This window comes from Rhea pennata, chromosome 4, assembly GCF_028389875.1.
Source record: "Rhea pennata isolate bPtePen1 chromosome 4, bPtePen1.pri, whole genome shotgun sequence".
In the NCBI taxonomy this organism is placed as follows: domain Eukaryota; kingdom Metazoa; phylum Chordata; class Aves; order Rheiformes; family Rheidae; genus Rhea; species Rhea pennata.
The window spans coordinates 34,476,870-34,494,371 of NC_084666.1; the positions used below are offsets into that span (position 1 = coordinate 34,476,870).

General features: G+C 38.2%; 1 protein-coding gene across 4 annotated transcripts in view; it reads left to right on the forward strand.

The window, feature by feature from the left end:
* Positions 1 to 17,502, forward strand: part of SORBS2 (sorbin and SH3 domain containing 2) — a 160,556-nt gene that overhangs the window by 54,420 nt on the left and 88,634 nt on the right. Inside the window, exons 4-5 of one of the 4 annotated variants that reach the window (XM_062575689.1) lie at positions 11,023 to 11,225; positions 15,178 to 15,256. The exons of 2 other annotated variants lie outside the window; for them this stretch is intronic. The gene's annotated coding sequence lies outside the window, so the exon portion shown is untranslated. The remainder of the gene's footprint in view (positions 1 to 11,022; positions 11,226 to 15,177; positions 15,257 to 17,502) is intronic. One more of the 4 variants, XM_062575688.1, reaches the window with a different exon arrangement.

The following is a 17,502-nucleotide window of genomic DNA, read 5'->3' on the forward strand; positions in this document are numbered from 1 at the left end:
TTTTGAAATATAATTGAAATTAACCTATATGCTTTAGGCAGTACTTACTGCTATTTTTTATAATCATTTATATGAGCATTATATGCTCTGCCCCCCGATCCTCTTGGTGGCCCTTTGCTGGATTCCATTATCAGTATCTGTTTAGTACTGGAGTGGTCAAAACTGGATGCAGTATTCTAGGTGTGGCCTCACCAGGACGTGAGATGAGGGGAACAATCACTTTCTTTGACCTGCTGGTGATGCTCTTGCTAGTGTAGCCTATACGCAGTTAGCCTTCATTGCTCTAAAGGTGTGCAGATGACTTATAGTCAGCTTGATGTGCACAATGATCCTTAGGTCCTGTTCTGCAGAGCTGTTTCACAGGCTGCACATGTGTTGCATAAGTTTATTCTATCCCAGGTACAGAACTTGCACATTAATTCATTGAATTGCATGAGGTTCCTCTCAACCTACTTCTCCAGTCTTCGAGGTTCCTGCACTGTAACAGCCACTTCCAGCAGTCTAGTGCCCTCCACAAACTTCAGAAGGGTACATCTGGCCCAATTCCTGAGGTGCCTAATGACCGCCAAAGTGCAGTTTCAGAGAACCTTTATTTTTGAATAAAGAGCCAAACTTATCAGAGTGGTAACCTGGCTTTTGGATCAAAAATGTATGAAATTCCAAAAATATAATGTGAAATTTCTGGCAAGCATTTTTTTTTCTTGCTTCCTTGTCAGAGTATTTTCATTCAAATACCTGACAGAATGACAGACTTTGCCAGAGGTCACAAAATGATTCATTGCTCTGAGTTGAGAAATAAACCCAGGTACCTTGAGGGGTGGTCCAGTACCTAAAAGAGTAAGTACCTAAAACAATAGTTAATTTATTCTGGAATCAGTTGCTCTTAAAAGAAGCAGTAGCAGTCTAAATGCAGGGAAAAGTTCGTTCATATATGCTTCATGTTGTCCCTTGTGGCTCCTGTGAATGAGTTCATGTTTCAAAGCTCATTTCTTTCCCCAGGGTCGAATCTTCCAGGCTCCTGTTGTATACCTTTTAAAATATCTTATTGAAAGCAATGCAAGGAAAATGACCCTCATGAAACTGCCTCCTCTGACGCTAAACGCTTCCCATGTCTGTTTGCTTGAAAACAACTGCAGGAGCTGCAAAGATGAGTCAAATATGCAGTAGCGAGTAGCACTGCTCAGTTAGGGGGAATCTGCGAGGGCTCTGACCTCTGAACGACTTGGTAGCTCGGCATCCAGTGGAAATCCGAAACAATGAGTGGTTGTCCAGCTACACCCATATTTGCTTCCTGCCATCATACTTTAAGGAAATCTGCTTTGAGTGTGACAGTGGCTTGCAAAGTGGTATACAGCAGCTAAACGATAGCATCCCAAAACAGCTTGGCTTAGCGGTGTTAATGCCCGACCTCTTTGTGTATGAGTCATACCGGCAAAACTGTGAAACCGGATAGTTGCTAAACGTACTTAGCTGAGAGGCATTTGAGTGTGGCACTTCACTATAACTTAGCTTTGTGTTCCCTCGCCCAGCATTCCTGAGAAAAGAGGTAAATGCCCTGATAGCCCTCTTGCTGCTGTCGGGATGAATTTAAAAACAGAGTTCTGTGATTCTTAACTTCTTAAAGGAAAAAAAAATGGCAAGGAATCATTTTAGCAAAGGTAGGACTCCTTTTTCTGTGACTCTTTGTATCTTAGGTTTCTTAGTCTTCTAGGTTTTGATAGATGGCATGGGACTTTCTGACACAGCAAAGTTTTTAAATAGCTTATCAGCTCATGCATAGCACAAAAGTTTTCAAGGATCCCTCAACAGACTGAGGTTGCTTGGGCATGCGGGTTCTTCACTTTCCCCAGCCCTGAAAGGAGGCTCAGAAAAGTGCTGTTTACTTGCATGTGTGTTGATGTTTATGTAACAGGCCACAAGATCAGCCTTGGTTATTTCAGTAAAATGTCTTTTAATCGGTGAAGGCTGCAAGATCTGTGTAAGATTTTTTTTCTTTTAGTTACACTGATAGTGGTTAACTCTTAAAATGAATGAATCTGTGTATTAAAAAAGAAGTGGAGTTTGGGGTGGGGTGAGTTGCTATACTCTAGTTTTCAGAGCACAGAAATCTACTGAGAACAGAAATGCAGGTGTCTTGCCCACTTCAAGTACCTAGTTTTACAACTGCACTCACAGTACACAGCTAAAAATGACACCATTTGTTTAGAATATAATTCCTTAATTGTGGAATTACATATTTAGTGGGGGAAATAGTGTATAAGTTCTGTTGTCTCAAACTATCTTCAATAAAATCTTGAACAGAAATGTTTCTCCTTTGAAACAGGCTGTGTTCATATAGTAAAGTCTGAGCAAGCCATTAGTAATTTTTGACGGTATGGAAATAATACTTCTGTAATGGGATAAGATTAAACCAACAATACTAGTCTCAGTAATCTGTGCAGGTTTGATAATCACTAATACGTACAACGTTTTAGTTTTTGTAAGCTATATTAAAAACTAGTCTGTGGAAAGAAAAGAGGTGACAAAATTATTCTGTAACAGTGGTTGATAGTTGCAGCATTTCTGATAGTCATTAAGTTCATGATAACGTGACACTTTGGAGACTTTTAATGCAAGTTCTATATTCATTTTCATGTGAATCAGTGAGCATGCATGCTCTATAAATAAGAATAAGGCATACTTTAGTCCTTTGTTAGAACTGTATTTTTTGCAAATCAAAACTGTAAATCGTCTGAAACGACAAAACCCCAAAAGTATTTTAGAGACAGTCACCTGCCTTGCTTCGTGGTGCTCCCAGAAGCAAGTCCTCATATTCGAGTTCAGCGGCATTCGATATGTCACATGACTCCTGTGTCTGCTTTCTATAGCCAGAAAGGTGTAACTTCTAATATATATGCTCAGACTTCCAGTGTATATAACTCAAAATGTTGTCCTCTGTTTAATGTTGACAGGCTATTGCAAGCTGTGATTTACCCAAGCACATTAACTATAACCATGTAGTTCAGTGGGTACCGTAGATTATTTATTAATGTGTTGGAGTAGTTTGTGTTAGCATAGTCTCTTAGAGCTTAAATTATAGAACAAGAAAACCTGTGTGACAAACAGTGTTGGAAGTGGTGAGACAAATTCTGTAGCATGCAATTTCTACTTACACAGGAGTCTTTTGTCTGAAACATTTGTGAATAACTGCAATGACTAAGTGTTTGGACCCGTAACTAGAGTAAAAGGGGCATTGCTGGCTTCAGTTGGACTGCACTGATTTACAATAGCTGAGAAAATAACATAGGTATTTTCATTCTGTGCTATTTCTTGGAAAAACTAGAAGATAGAAGAAAAAAAGTGTGACTGGACGGTAAACAGCCAAGTTTATGTAAGGCCTAATCCTCCACCCTGCTTTCTGTTTATGTTGATGTGACTCAGCTGAAATCGGTATGGATTTGCAGTAGAGTGCAGGTGAAACTCATAGTTTGCTTTAGAGGGCACCCACAAAGTGGGCAACCACATCAGCTGCACTTGGCAGTGGAGGGTTCTGGAATGTGGCTTTTCTTTGAGAACTGCAAACTTCCTCTCTGTGAGAACGAATAATAAATTCAAGCATCTTGGACCGGCCCTAAATAAATCTTAAGCGTTAGGAAGGAGTGGGATTTGTTTATGTAAAGACTGTTTTCTTAAAACAGTTCTAAAAGTTGATTTGTGGCTGGGTGTGTGTGTGTGTGTGTGTGGCTGGTTCACTTTCTGTAAGTTCAGGATGTACACTGAGATCACTGGCCTGATCATTAGATACTTCATGAAGTCATGAAGTCGTCATTCTTGAGTGCCCTTTTCCCTTTATTGTATTTTCTAGGCAGTCTTGGTTGTCACCGTCTTGCACTCCTTAGGAAGGAGAGAACCTGAAGTTCCTCGGATTCTCCGTTATACCTTTTCAAAGGCAGTCTGTGTATTTTGTGTGCATGAACCTTTTGCTGAAGCTATGAGAATCCATTCTTTAACCCATTAAGGTGATCTGTCCTCTTGTGCAGCTGTATCTCACTGGTATCCGGAGTTTTTAAAACAGGGAGAAAAAAAAAAAGAGACCATCAAGTAAGACTTGAACTTAACCTCACCTCCACACTCAACCCTCCACTCTCCCCAGACTCCCTCCAAAATAAAAGCCTACAAACAAACTCATCTGCTGTCACTGCAGTGCAGTAGCTTTTTTCAGTCCTGGAATACTGAAGGATGAAATGGAAAGGCAAGCTTTTCCATCTTGTTTGTTAAGAATAAAATGTAGAAATTGACTCCAAACAAAGAGAAATATATGCAAAATGTAACCCCAGAGCTTTGGATCAATGCTGTCAAATCGCATGCTGTGCCCTTGATTTTGCCTTGGGGCAAGTGTGTTAGGTAAGGTAAAAGGCAGGGTTGAAGCGATGCTTTTGTTGATAGTTGCCCTGAGCTGCCAACTATCAGTAGCTTAGGAGTTTGTCGTAGAAGATGTTACCTCTGGACGGTCATTTTTAATGGCCACTGCTCTGTTTTCAAACATGTAGTTTTGGTTTATTTAAAATTCTTCAAAGTTTCACAATTTAATTGCACAAAATAATAATAAAAAAAGACATTACTCATTATAGGCATCGACTTTAGAATTAATAATTATTCCCTGCTTAGTTTTTACCTGCCTTTCATATTTTTATAGGTTTGTGCTCTCTCTCCAACCTGAGAATTTTTGTCCGTTTAATCTCTCCTTACGTGTCATGTAGTTCATACTTTGTCATCCTTCAGTTTCTAGTTCTACTGGATGAAATCTCTTAATGAGTTTATGAAGTAAAATAATGCTTGTTCTCTTAATCTTATTTTTATAGTACGGTTTTTTTATAGCAATTCCTAATATTCATTTGCTTTGTAACCTCCCTTGAATCACGGCTTAATCACGACTCCCTGATCTTCTCCTTAAGTAACAGCAACTAACACAGAAGCCTTTATTGCATGCTGCACTGTATGAGCATAAAACCTGGAGTTCTTCAGGTTATTATATGAATCTTTTTCAAACAGCAGCATTTAATGATCACTTTTCCATTTCTCAGATGCCTTGTGTGTCAAAGATGAGTAACTTAACTTTGTGTGATAACTTGCTTTATTATCACAAGTGCAAAGAGTAAGAAAACCAGCGTAGAGCAGGAGGGAGCACGCACATGATATTTTATGTTGGCAAACTGGTATTTGTTGTTTTCTCAGTGTTCTGAGAAAAGTTCATGTTAAGAAATATCAGTGAAAATAGCTGAAGTTTTGATGTTTTATCTTATTTTGTGCTAGTATACACAACACAGTTTAATATATGTTTGATTGTATAGTATACTTCTGTCACTGTAATAAAAGTTGCGAGAGATGGAAGTGTTATTCTCTTGTCTATATATTTTAATGTCTTGCTAAAGCTTTAATGGCTTTAGTTAAGCCATGTTGTTTGGTTTCCCAGTAGGACTAATGGATGGAGTATGGGTGTTTTCAAAGCCAAACGCATGCAATTTCCCACTTTTTTTCTCTTTAATCCAATGCTATTATCAGAAAACAGTATCTGTCAACATTCATTCTGAATTCTAATGTGACAACATTCTTGTAAAAATAATCTGCTGTACTGCCTTAATTGTGTTTCTTTGAAATATTTGTGTTGAGGCAGCCATTATTTTGCATTTTTCTGTAAAGCACTGAGTACACATGTGGCTCCTCAGTAGGAGATAGTCATTACACTGAATACCAGCACCAGACACAAATGAGCTTAGCAAATGCATAAAAAGCAAATGTCCCTTCCTCAAGCACTTAATAAGTTAAATTAAATTGCTATGATGTACCAAAAATATTGATATTCAAAATAATACACCACTAGTGGAAGCAGTGTACAGGGACTTCAAAAATGAAGTATGAATGTAAGGATGAAATTAAAGCATTTAGTGTCAAAAAAAGCGGGAGTTACTGTAAATAAGGGGTATAGAACAAAATTGAGTAGGGAAAAAAATATAGAGAGTTTTTATCTTCACTGTATAGAAGTCTGGTAAGGCTCTTGTTTTGCCTAATATGGCGGCTTCTTCAAGGTAAATAATGCTACTCAGGGATAAAAATATACTTGAAAGTAAGCTAGTGTTGCTATATCAGTATTTGAACTGCAGTGCATCTTAACCAAAGGTATAGAGTTACATGGAGCTGCATGGGAAATTGTTACCTTGTTTTACAGGAATTGTTTTGACACTTGAGAAAGTCTTCCAGACTTTTGAAGCAAATAAGAACTTGATTGTCAATCTCAAATTTCTGAGTGGAAAGACCAGATTAAGATAACTTTTCTTCAGTTTTGTTTTGAAATAATTTTTATTACTCCTTTGAGACCATTTACTGTAAGCTAACATTTCTAAATAAAATCTCAGTCTAGTCTAAAAATAAAACATTTCATTTTGGAAAAAATCAAAGCAGAACCTCCAACAAAACAGTAATTTGTGGCAAAATATTTTTGGTTGACTAATTCTGATACTGTTTACAAAACTCTGCAATACCTGTTATGAATTATCTTAATGTTCATTATCAATAATCTTACAAACAAGAAGCACCCATTCTTTGAGTAACAGTGGTGATGCTGAAAAGAGAGCCCTGAGAGGAGGGGAGGCTTCAAGAGGGAAAGATGGAATGGGATGAAATCATAACCGAAAGGCCAGAAAGAAGAGACGTGTTCACTGCCCCAGCTTTCAGAAGAAAGGGCTTGATTCAGGAAATGCTGCACTCACGGCGTTGGTGGTGCTTAGAGAAAATGGGTGGGAGGGCAACTCCCCAAGACCGGGATCCTCAGAAATGAAGATAACGTGTCAGGAGAGCAAGAAAGCGAGGTTAGAAAAAAAGATGATAGCAGCAAAATAAATAACAAAAGGGAGAATTTTAGCAAACGTGTAGAGTAGGAAGAAGCACCTACAGAGCTAACATAGATCACTCGTTCTCTATTAGTTGCTTAGAAATAGATCAGTTCATTTTTAATTACTTGAAAAAGAAATCAGACCAGTCATATGTAGTAATCAAAGATTTCCTTTCAAAAGCAAATTGTGATTACTACATATGGGTGTATATGTGGGTTTTCAGAATCACTTTGTTTTCATTAGATCACTGGATTAGAAATGGTCTCCTGATTTATTTAAATGTAGGAAAGAACATCTTACTAAAGATATTACTAATCTTCAAGTGTAGAATTTACATCACTGCAGACCAATTACAAGGTAATTGCTGTGTAGAAGTATTATTTTTTTTTCATTTATTGCATTTATTAGGTTTGTGGCTGTCTTCTATGCAGCTTGGTAAGCAGCACCAGTGACTAGCATAAGAAATAAAGAGAAAGCAGTTGTGTTTTCAGTTCATTAACTTGATGAAGCTGACAGCATTACATGGATAGTCTTGTTTCATGACTTCATAAAACTTCAGAACTAATTAATATAATTCCTTTACTGGAGGAAAGGAATTTTTAAAAATAGGTGCATTCATTGTATTTTTAAACCCTCTTCCCTTTCTTCCAGAAAAGTGTAGGTGAATATCAGTAACTCTAAGTCACTTTGAATTCATTAGAATTGATTTAATGTTTGTCCTTTACCTTGATTGATCAATTTGATCCTTTAAAAAAGCTTACTTCTCTACTCATCTGCAGTGCAGATCTATCTTACTATTTCATGTGAATATATGTATTTACATGCAAATAATGTTCACAAATGTATTTGCAGAATTATCTTCAAGTAACTAAGTTCCACCTAACTTCGCTATTAACCAGATTATTAAATATAAAGTTATAAGAACAAAACAGAACTTACTGAAATCTACCATGCATGCGATTGATTATCAGCCTAAAAACTTAACAGTTGTCTACAATTTAGGACCACTGTGTTCCTTTTTCCTCAACAGTTCTCCTTTTTCCAGTCTTGTCCTTTTATTTGAATTTCATGTGTTACATGGGGACAATAAGATCATTTCTTAGTATTCATGCAGAAATTTTTACTTTATAGCACTGTATGTTTTTTACAAGAGAATTGTGTATGCACAGCAAGTTGGATAAATCTGTAGCAGGCATCTAATTCTTTCCTTTGATAGTAGCAACTCTACCTTAACTCTTATTATTTGTCTTAATTATAAAAATGAAAAGTTATGTATATGATTTGAAGCTGTAGTTCTGACAAACTACTTACTGGATGTGTAATACTCAATTCAGTAAAAAACTTAAGCTAAGGGCTTTTGGGATAAAAATGATCATCTCTGCAGATCTTCACATTACTTTTCCATCTGTGGAAAAAGTCTGCTGTAAGGGCATTGAAGCTCACCTTGCTCCCATCAGTATAAGAAATGCTTGAATCTGATTTACAAATCATAATTGTTTGGAGTGAAAGCAGCAAATGAGGATCTAGACCTGGCCCACTGATGCCCCGTGCACTTGGTATCTCCCTCTGTGTTGTCTGTTGATAGCTTCGTGCTAAAAAAAACTCTGAACTTAAGGCAATGTCTTCATTTGTCCAAATAAGGTTTTGTGGGTTATTTTAAGCAACTAGATTTATTAAAAACAGATAGAATTTATTTAGGTTACAAATGAATGACAACGTAAAGAAAGTCTGGGTGTTTTTTTTTTAAAAGAAAAACCTTCTCCAACTTTCCAATTCTAATTCGTTCATAGTGAGATTTGTTCACAGTATTTTCCATTTTTCAAGCTATTTGGCTAGCTCTTCAGGGGAAAAATTACTGTAATTTCTTATGCCACTTAACATCTAGTATATTAATTAAGATCATGGAATGTCTTTTACCTTAATGATTTTTTTTCTCAACATTCACAAAATAAGTGTGCCAGTATGTTTGTGTCTGTGTGCACTCACATGAAGTATAGCTAAAGGCTGTCGTCTTGTCACGTGAGTTTGGGCTGGTGTGCAGCTGAAAACAGCTGTGACCTAAGCTGTACTATAATTTAAAGAGCAAGAAAGTGGCTTTTAAAATGGCACATTGCAGTGCACTGTATTGGTAGGTGACTGTAGTTATAAAACTATAATTAAGTGTGTGGGAACTGAGAACATCTGCTGAGGGAATAGCACTTACTCTAGTCAAAAAAAAAATGCTGTAAAAACAGCTTTAAAACATTACAAATACCAAGTTAATTTTCAAAGTTATGTCCTCAAATTTTGTTATGTAAACTAGGGGGTTTACTCACGAAGGAAAACATTCGGTGACACTCCCATATGTTATCTATCCCCTTTTTGTTATTCATATTGCACTTAAGGTTGAGTAGTTGGTGTTACAGCAAGGCATGGACCTGATCTACATGTTTCTGTGAAACGGATAGTCTCGTGTGCTAGCGCTCCCGGAGCCGGTTGAGTGATGCTTACGTGCGGAACAGCGAAGCCCTGCATAGCATTTGTGGCAGTGTTAGAACAACCACAATTGCAGGTACATCTAAACTAATCTGATAACCCTGAAATAACATTTCACTGGGGACTTGTCTTAAACCCACTTAGAGTCAATTGAGGATCTCTATTGGCTTTACAACCTCTGAGGACATACCCTTGCCAAAAGTGCACCGTTGTTAAGAAAGCAAAACAGGCAATATGTCATTATACTATTGAAAGAAACTTGGTCTCCAAACTTCAAAATTCAAGCAGCTTAGGTATAGAACTGCATGATTAAAATTACTTCATTTGAGTGCACATGTTAGTACCAAATATTAATGAAGCCATTCATCATTTCCTGTTTTAAGATCCTGGTTTGAGTTGCTTGACAAAAGTTGGAAGATGTGACTCACATTAAAAAGTGTGACCTATAGTTTAGCAAGGTTATGGTCTCGGTGGTTGGAACATGGACGTAAACTTAAACACAGCTTTATTATAATTGTGACTTTACCTCCTATAACAAAACTCCACCCAGAATTTGCATGCCACTGAAAAATCTGCTTGCAGATGTTCAGTAGAGAGCTGACAAAGTCAGTCTCTGAAGATTCATTCCCATTGCACATGAACAGAAAATTGGATTTGAGTGCTTGAATGCTTTTGAGGGCTGAGGGTAGTGTAGGGACTGAGTGGGACTATTAGTATAATTGCTTTTGCAATAAATGCTAGAGCCTGCTGAAAATAAGGTGGCTGTTTTGTATTCTTTCAGACCCCCTATAGACCAATCTTTGAAGAGGGAAAGGCTGCCTGGTTTTTGAAGACTGAGGGAATAAGAGCAGCAGACTGACAAATTGCCTCTGGCAGGGGAAGAGGGGGCATAGTTTGGAGAGTAGTGGCAATAAATCTGGGATTTAAGTAAGTTAAATGGATAAAGGTAGGACTAGCTAGGAAGGAATCTAGGGCTGATAGCTACGAGCGCAAAGCTTGCTGCTGTTGCCTAAAGTCATTAGCTGAAAAGATGGAGGCTTGTGCAGTGATTTTAGAAAACTCTGATTCAGTGTTGGTATGACGCCAGACAATTAAACTCCTGAATTTTTCTGTTTCTTTTGGAGGAAAAGAAAATCTAGGAGGTGACGTAAGAAAGAATTGCATTAACATTATTAAGTTGCACAGCAGAAATTGCCATAATTAGAGCTACCTGCACTGCTTTAGTTTTTTTCCACTATACAGATGCAATTATTTCATCCTAGTTTTGCTTTTTACTGTGCCTGGCCTCAGCCAGAGCACAGGCTCTACTTGCTCATGGGATGTAGTGGTAGGGTTGTGTAAAGAAAGTGGTCTGTTGTAGGCTCTTTAGGATCCTCCTTTCATTTGCTTGAAAAAGATTACATGGTAGTAGGGGATGAAATAGGAGACTAAATATTAGTCTGGATCTTTGCCTCTGGCACAGAGTTTCTGTGAGAGTGGGTATTGCGCACTGTCACAGCACAGAAAACCCCAGCGTGGCCAGGCCAGCAGCTCATCCTGCATGGGGTCCTGGTGGACAACAGCTTGACCATGAGTCAGCAGAGTGCCCTTGTGGTCAAGAAGGCCAATGGTATCCTGGGCTGCATTAGGAAGAGCATTTCTAGCAAGTCAAGGGAGGTTTTCTTTCCCCTCTATTCAGCCCTGGTGAGACCTCATCTGGAGTATGCATCCAGTTCTGGGCTCCCCAATTCAAGAGAGACATGGCACTATTGGAGTAAGTCCAGCAGAGGACTCCTAAGATGATTAAAGGACTGGAGTATCTCTCATATGAGGAACGGCTGCGAGAGCTGGGCCTGTTCAGCCTGGAGAAGAGAAGACCGAGGGGAGATCTGGTCGATGTGTGTAAGTATCTGAAGGGAGGGTGTAAAGAGGACAGGATCAGACTGTTTTTAGTGGTGCCCAGTGGCAGGATGAGAGACAATAAACAAACCAAAACATAGGCAGTTCTGCCCGAACATGAGGAAAAACTTCTTTACTGTGAGAGTGACTGAACACTGGAACAGGTTGCTCAGGTTGTGGAGTCTTCTTCCTTGTAGACATTCAAAAGCTGCCTGGATACAATGAACTGGGCAATGTGCTGGAGGTGTGACCTTGCTTAAGCAAGAGGGTTGGACTAGGTGATCCTGCAGAGGTCCCTTCCAACCCCAACCATTCTGTGACTCCGCTCTGCAATGCTGTACGGTCACCCAATCTTTCTCGTAATAAAAATGATTATCCAGCATATAGCTTTCATCAGACGCTGTATAGCTCCTTACAGGACGGGCATCATTCTTGCTGTATACAGGCAACTTAAATATGGCATTTTAAAGCAATTGAAAGTTTTGTTACACCATTACAATTCTTCAAGTGCAATTTTAAAAATATTACATGTGTGTATAGATTGCAGGTATAGATACAGGTATGTCGGCGTATATGTGCGTATATGCACATGCTGCATATATCGTCCCTGAGCACGTTTCCTCACTAGAATAATACTCTGAGAGTTTTGCTAGTTTTAAAAACTTCTATAAGTTACAAATACTCCTTAAAGGCAAGTCTTTTCATTTTGCAGAATGTGTGGTCAGTGACTTAAGCCCTCTTCACGCTGCACAAGAATGCCATTTAAACCTTCTTGAGGTTATTATGTATACACAGCATGTCTCGCAGCATGATTTATTATGCAACTTGCTGTTGTTGCACAGAATTGAGAAGAGGCAATTTTGTGTTGATAAAGGATGATCTTGTCCCTGACCTTCACTGTTAGGAATCCTGAACCAATGTATTGAGCGATTTTCTTTCTCATTGTAAGAGCAGCAAGAATAACAGAGTGATAGCATCATATGATGCTTTCTCAGCAGACTAGAAAGTCAGATATTAGAGTAATATATTTATCTAAGTGTGTATAAAAGCATGAACTGAGAAAGAGGTAATGAGATAGCGTGACCAATGATTAAATATTTTACTGGATTATTTAATATTTTACTCCATTAGTTAAAATATATTATCTGTAATTGCTGGAGATAAATGGGTAGGGGGCATGTAATCAGTCCCTTGATTAGTAAGGTTAAATTGAGTAATTGTAAATTTGGCCTCACAGAAACGTTATGTTCAAGCAGAAAATATAAGCTTTATAAAATATAATAAGTAACAGTGGTTACATGGATAACCATTCTTGCAGTAGAAACCTTATACTATATAGGTAAGAGTTAGATGAACTCTTCTCTGAAGATGGTAGCTCTTAGCAGCTACCATTTATCCAGTGACCAGAGGGGTAGACAGGTACCATTAATGAAACTTAAAACATTTCCTTTGTATTTGATCAACACTTCAAAAAAAAAAAAAAATCCGAAAATCCGTCAATATGTTATTTTTTTCTTTGTTATTTACTTGACTGTCATTCCAAGTATCTGCAACCCATGTTCTCTGATTCTTTCTTGGTTTGGCTGATCTCTTGAAATTTCGTAACTTCCTAACGTTGCTTTTGCTTGCTATAGCGGTAGGGTTTAGGGGGTTTTGTTGTTGTTGTTGTTTTTTGTTTTGTTTTGTTTTTACTTTCCCTTATCATATATGTGCTAATCAAGGCCCGACATCCCATTTTTCCTTGAGGCATACAAAAACAGGTAAACAGATCTGAAATAGTCTCCTTTCCTAAGAACCTGTAATCTTGAAGGAAAAAAAAAAAGTTGAAGGCAGTCAATTAAAATACAAAGATTCAGTGTTGATTGGTGTTGGTCGGAAGCACCTTCTGCCCACTGGGGATGGGATGCATCTTAGAGACTGTGATCCCATCATCTGTATCTGCCGGAACAGATGAGAGGAGACAGTCCCCTCCTAAAGTGACAAAAGAGGATAAGAGAAAGCTAGGCACAGAAAGTGAAATGATATATCGAAAGCCAATGACAGAGCCAGGTATAGAAGCCGTGTTTAGTGCCCTGTTATAGGGGATAAGCTACTACACCAAGTAGCATCTGGCTTAAGGAAGCCTCAGAGTATGTAAGACTACTCAAAGCAGTGTTCCAATTCTGTCCATGAAATGTCATTGAAGGATTAAAAATGACGTGAAAATGGTTGAAATTCATAAAAATGAAGTCCTATGCTGATTGTTAGGTGTGCAGGTTGATTTGATTTGATTAGCTTGTGAACCTGGCCATTCAGGCATGGCTACAGGTGTGCATCCCAGACAACTAAACTAAGCTTATTTGTTGTATCATTGTTTAATACTGTACCTGCTTCATGAGATCCCCTCCACAAACAGAAACAGAGCTTAACTAGGCAAGATGGGAACAGGTTTTGACAACTATCAGTTCAGGGCCTGAAAATGTCTTTCTCATGCTATGCAGCAGAAACTGATTTCCCTAAGACTGGGGTTTCTGGTTTTTTTTGTTTTGTTTTGTTTTGTTTTTTTGGTTTTTTTTTTTTTGGTTTTTTTTGCCTGCTTGTTTGTTTTCCCAATGGCTCTCAGCAGCTTTCCAGGTTATTTTGGTGACTCCTACTTGATGGTCAGTACCTACTGTGATCTCTGCAGTCATCTAGAGTGCCAGAGCTGGCCACCTTTGGAATTTAAATCACCAGACAAGAAGCTATAGCTTACATAAGTTAATTAACTTCTATTACTGATTCTCAGTAGTGGGAAAACCCTTCAATATGTTTTAGTAAAATACATTGACAACTTAGTATAATTTCATTGTGCAGTTGCTTGAGAGCCATATGGAGAAGAACTGTTATCTTTTTTTCTTCATGTCCCCTTTAGGGTATTCATAGTTACTTCGTGTTTGCTTTTAAGTCAGTCATCAGCCTGTTGGATATCAGGGATTATCTTTCAGGTTTCTCACGGTCTTTCTTGTTTTCTTTCTAGCTCTAACAGTTACTGTAGTCTCTTCCCAAATTAAAAATCGCTTTTTCTTCCCAAGTTTGTGAAGGGTGAGCCTTTGGATATGACTTCTCTTTCTCTCTTTGTTATTCCAAATTATATCACTGAGTTTAACCTTTGTGAATTTCAATATTATGCTGTGTATCACTTGGTCTAGGTCAGTAAAGGGTGTGTTAAACAGACACCCAAAAGGTGCTGGTGAGGAATTAAAAATTGAGATGGAGAGAAAAAGATAACCATCCAGTCTTTAAAAATGAGTCAGACCTCTAGGACTTCTGAATGTACCCACTTAGTGAGTACAGGTAACTAGTATCCACAGCTTTTAGTAATGTGAGCTTAGCTGTGCTACCAGCTATAATTGTTAGTCATTCTTTGGCTATTTATACTAGGCAAGAATACTAGCTATTTTGCTTTAAATAACACTGAAGCATGTAGGACTTTATAAGGTATGAAACCAGTAGACTGCACACTGCTCTTACTAGTGTAAAGAGTGGAAGTTGTATTATTTTGAGGTGTATAATGTGTCGGGGGAGGGGAGGTAAAGGTATTTGAAATGAAAATTGGTGATTATGCACTTTGGGAAAGTGTAAAATATAGTATTAGTAAAGGATGCAAATAAGCTTGCAAAGCTAGTTGTTCAGTCTTTCATGTATTGTATATAATGATTTTTTTCCTGTGTTTTGAGAGCACATGGTATCACTGCTACTAAATACTTTCCTGTAAGCAGGTAAACCCTTGAACAGGACTATACTTGTGCTAAACACCACTAAGATTTTTCAGAAATGAGGGGGAAAGCTAATAATTAGACAAATATCATGGGATAAAGCAGGCCAAAATAAATCATTTTAACATGATTTGGGGTTTTAATGAGCTTGACAGGAGGGAAGATAGAAGTTCATAGCATTTGAGCTACTTTAAAGCATCTAAATGCTGTCTGCCATTTAGGTACTACAGATCGAACATGAACAGAAACTGAGAGAGTCTCGTTCCCAAAGACATCCGTGGTCCGTGATGGAGCTTATTGGTTGGTACTTGAGTGTAATGCTGCTTACCTATCACTTGATCTTTTTGTTGCTGGAGTCTGATATGTGTCAGTATACAGCGTCGAAGTGCTGCAAGGCATTCCCTGAGCAGCAGAACCGAGAAAGCTTGATGTCTGTTCAGACTGACAGCGGATAAGTCTGCTTTAGCTTTTGCTTCAGACCTGTGCTGCTAATCTGAACGAAGATGTTCTGATCATGCCCCATTTTACTGTGCTTCAGCTGGCATCACGGAGTGGGTTCACAGTGCAGGCCCACATATCCACCAGCAAACCTAAACTGCAGGATGGGCTCAAGGAGAGTGGCTGGCATGGTCCCTCTGCCAAGGGGAGCTCAGTCCACCAGAACTGCATAGAGCCGATCTAAGATCAGCCCTTGGTTGGATGACAGACTTCAGCACCTGCTGTTTTACTGCAGAATTTCACTCTGCTTGCTAACGTAGACACGCTCTTCTGAAATGAATCACACTAAGGCAGCTCTTTGAGTTCAAACTACGTTAGTTATCAGCCTCCAGAACCTTCCTTCCCGTTTCACTTATATCTAATAGTGCTAGGATATATCACTCAGTCGGGCTTTGATATGGCCTTTGACGTAGGAATTTCTCGCAGAACTTGTAGGCGTTTAATTTTTTTGAGACCTCTGCTTCTCTGTTAAACTTCACTAAAATTGGCCAAAAGTTTTAAGTACTTGTTCAGAGCACTGCAACTTACACAGTGTGATCCCATTAGGTTTACATCTTAGAAAATAACAAGGATTAAAATATTACAGTGAATATGTTAGTTCATCTTGTAAGTTGCACAAGTTTTATTTTTGTCTTTATGAGCATGTTACTAAAAAAAAAAAAGTTTTTTTTAAAAAAAATCCTGCTACTTCAGCATACTGGCTAAGAATATATTATGGAGTCTTATGTCACCCTGCACATTGGTCTAACTCTGTTAAATAGATATAACATTATCTTACAGTAATTAAGGGAAGTCTGTTTTATATTTAAAAGGAAAAAAAAAAGAGGAAAGAATAGGAAAGGATTTTTTTTTTCATGAGTAAACACTATTCTCACTGATTCTAATGGGAGTGGTGTGGACTCATGGAAAAAAAAGACCCCTAGATACCCATTGGAAGAAATTTAGATGGAGGTTTATGCATGTTTAGTCTCAAATTCTTACATGTTCCGTAGCCTGTAGAAAGAAGCAGGAATGCATTATTTACTGTGCTGTATAAATATGGGAATTGCCAATGCCAGTTATTGATGATACTTGAAACTTGTAAGTGACTACTAATTTGAAAAATACTGGAAACGAACAATGAAAATAATTTTGTTATGTTTGTAATGTTTTTCTTAATTGCAGAGAGCTAATGAACACAAATGTAACCATCACATAATGCATTCTGAACAGGAGCATAGCTCTAATGCTACCTGGGGTTTATGTCTTGATGAAGATAGAAAATTAGGTGTATGATGCCATTTTTATTTAAGTCTTCCTGGAGATAGATTTGGAGTAAAAATTTTAAAGAATGTCTAAAAGGTTGACAGTAAGGTGAGTTCTGGGCACATAAGCTAAATGCTGCATTACCTAAAAGACAGGGACCCTGATAATGGTAAAAAGACTGGCATGTCCTGATTTGGCTCCTGATGGCTGTTCAGTCTATAGTTTCCATGTTTCCAAAGAATGATTTAGAAAGCTTATGTATTGAACAAGGTACTATGTAGTGCTAGCCAGTAGGGTGAAAATTGACGGCAGGAGTTGTGTATACTGGAGTATTGAGCTAGGGATGCCCAGTAAAGACTCCTGTCTTCTGGAGATCTAGGTGTTGAGATCTTTTATGCATCTGTGTCTAACTGAGCAGAACTACTTTGCTACCACTGAGCCCAGGGTGAAGCAGTGCATAGATAGATGCCTGTGGCAACTAGAATTTCCTGTCTAGGCTTTGGCTGGCCAGACAAGGGCTCTTTTGTGCATCTGCAAACAAGAAAGTTTACTTGATTTTTTAAAAAAGCCTTCAGAATGACTGAGGAAACATCTAATAAGTTCCAGGTACTGTGTGTGTGCCATAAAATCAGTTTGTTTTTATTTTTCCCTTCAGATCATGTCTGTGGACATTAATGTTGAAGTTTCCTCATTGCCTCTGCTTAGGCAGAGTTTACAGGCTTCAGCTGTAGGTAGGAAGTCATTGAAGAAAGTCTTTTAGGAGTAAGTCACATTTGGCAATGTGGAAAATATGATCCTCTAAA